The sequence below is a fragment of the Eriocheir sinensis genome, chromosome 5 (assembly GCF_024679095.1).
Source record: "Eriocheir sinensis breed Jianghai 21 chromosome 5, ASM2467909v1, whole genome shotgun sequence".
Lineage (NCBI taxonomy): Eukaryota > Metazoa > Arthropoda > Malacostraca > Decapoda > Varunidae > Eriocheir > Eriocheir sinensis.
Window position 1 is genome coordinate 25,098,615 of NC_066513.1, and position 2,929 is coordinate 25,101,543.

Genomic DNA, 2,929 nt, shown 5'->3' on the forward strand with positions numbered 1-2,929 from the left:
TGGCATGGAAGCAAAGGTAAACAAGTGAACCCCTGGAAGTATAGCTCTCTGAATGATAATCTTCAATGACCACAATCTCTGTGATGTGTCCCTTCTTATAATTAAAGCTTTACTTTTCTTTCTCAGCATCAAAATTATGATTGATTGATTGATTGGTAGTTTATTGTTGTAAAGGTACACAACAAAGGAGAAGGAACATTTATAATTCAACCTTCTAAAACATTTTTGAATCTCAACTGTTCACTAATAACAGCGCAAACAAAGCTCTAATCTACCTCCTGATTGTCATATGTATAATTCGCAGTTTAAAATCATATGAAGTCATACACATGTATTAATAGTTGTATAATCACACTCTGTCCTGCCTGGGGGTTGGGATGGCATGTTCCTCCCTTCTCCCTTGTTGTTTACCTGCAACAATAAACTATCAATCAATCAATCCTTTCCCTATTAACAGGTTCACATAACAGCATAAAAAGGAGAAATACGATAGTTGATAATGAAGTTGAAGCTACGGCCAAGGGAGAGGATTGGGACGAGTACTACGGTGAGGTGTGGCGGTGGGCGGTGCGAGGCTAGTGAGTGACGTGCCCGTATAGTATTATTTTCCTCCTACTCGTGGCTAGGCTGCAGTTTTTGGTACTAATGAACATTCCCCTCTGTCTTCTTCCCCTTTACCCTTTTTCCTCACCCTCTTTCCTCTCTTCCTTTTCTCTTTTCAAACTTCTTTATTTTCTCATATATCCTTTTCCCGCCCTATTTCCCCACTTTCTTACTCTCTAACTCACTCCCCTCTTTCTTCCTCTTCATCTTTTCTTTCCTCACCTTCTTTCCCTTTTTCCTCCTTCTCCTCAAATGTATGGCTGCTAAATTGAGGGGTGGCCGGTAACTTAATTCTCTTCATTTATTTATCTCTAGTATTGCTTTCCTCTTTTTCTTTCCATAATCCTCCCAATTTTTATGCGCTCGATCTTCCTTCCCTACATACCCGCTTTTCTTGCTTCTCTTCACCCAAATTCTTCCCTTGTTTTCTGCCTTCCATTCTTTGTTCCTCTATTTTTTTTCTTTTCTCCATTCATTTAATTCTTCCACTCCTATAGGGGTCTATATATATCATTCCTTTCGCTTAATTTTTTCCCCCATTTTCACCTCTTCCTTTCATTATTCTGTTCTCTCTCTCTCTCTCTCTCTCTCTCTCTCTCTCTCTCTCTCTCTCTCTCTCTCTCTCTCTCTCTCTCTCTCTCTCGCAGGTAAAGACCAGAGAGAGAGAGAGAGAGAGATTCAAAAACACAACCACCAACTTTAATCATGCAAGACGGACGACACATAAAACCAAGCAAACTCAAACACTGAAAACTAACCAATAATACCAGCCAGCTTTTTTTTTCTCTCGACCTGGGCCTGCGAATTAAATAAAGGGAAGAGGCAGGTAGAGGTCAGCATCCTGGGGGTTGGAGAGGAGGAAGGGCGCGAAGGTCACTCTCACCCACTGAGTCACACGCTGACGCAATCGACCTATAATGACCTATTACTATTATATAAGACTATTTTATCATCAGTAGTAGTATCATTATATATATATATATATATATATATATATATATATATATATATATATATATATATATATATATATATATATATATATATATATATATATATATAGTGTTAATAACTAAATGGCAGATTGAACTGAATATTCACAAAATCACTAGAAGTCGCTAGGGGGGCTTCCTTGGGCCCGTGGTAGTCTCCTCGCCTTGCACTCTGGCGGCGTGCTGGAGCGTGTAGGTTCGAGACCTGCCCGGTGCCATGGGAGTGGAAAGGTGGGCTCTTTCCGACAACCCCAGCCCCGTTGTTGGGCCTCCTCCCTCTACCAGCCGTCTGGGTGGTTGCGCGGCATGCACCGCTTTCCTCCCTTGGGGTATATCCCCAACGAAATACCCCCCCCCCCCCCCCAAAAAAAAAAAAAGTCGCTATAAAGAGTTGCTGAGTAAAATGGTTGAATCTGCTCACAATTAACAACTTTCCACACTGAAATAATATAATTCAGCTTGTTTTCAACATCGAAACTTTCCATCAAGATCGATAGATACAGAGGTCTTGCTTTTCATAGCAGCTGCAGCAGACGATAATAAATTCAGTCATTAGTTGTATAATCACACACTGTACTGTCTGGGGGTTGGGACGGCATGCTCCTCCCTTCTCCTTTGTTGTTTACTTGCAACAATAAACTATCAATCAATCATTTTCTCCCCATTCAAACGTTTGGCCACGCCTTCATTGGCCTGTACCTTCCCACTTTGAGCATACTTTAATAGCTGACAGCTATACGTATTGTGGTATTTGAAAAGTTCATAAAGCAATTTTATATAAAATTATTTATAATGATATTTACATAGACTCGTCATTGTAAAAATTAACCCTGTTTTGTGCCTCTTGAGAGATCTTAACGTTGAAATGATGTTAATTCTTTTTAAACGGTTACTATAGGCCAATAGATGTACGGTAGGATGATACCTACTGCTATATATTGTTTTATATTCCTGCTACTAATAAATCAATAATAACTAATGTTCCATGGTACTAAAGTACTATAAGACAATAGATGTAGGATGATACTACTATGTTACTATTGTTATATTACTACTGCCACTACTAAATCAATAAGAACTAATGTTCCATGGTTTCTTGTGTTTTAACTCAACATTTTACAATTAACTTCTCACCATAGTCAAATAACTCTGCTCCTCACTATTACCTAAGTTGAAAAAAATATAATAGCAGCTTATCATGGCTTCCATTGTACTGTCAGGCTTACTTTTATCACTCACTCATTCACACAAAGGAAAACTCTTCCCAAGATGATATCATTATACCAGTTTAAACAACACATAGAACTATTAAAAGGAAAAGAGAAACATGAGTG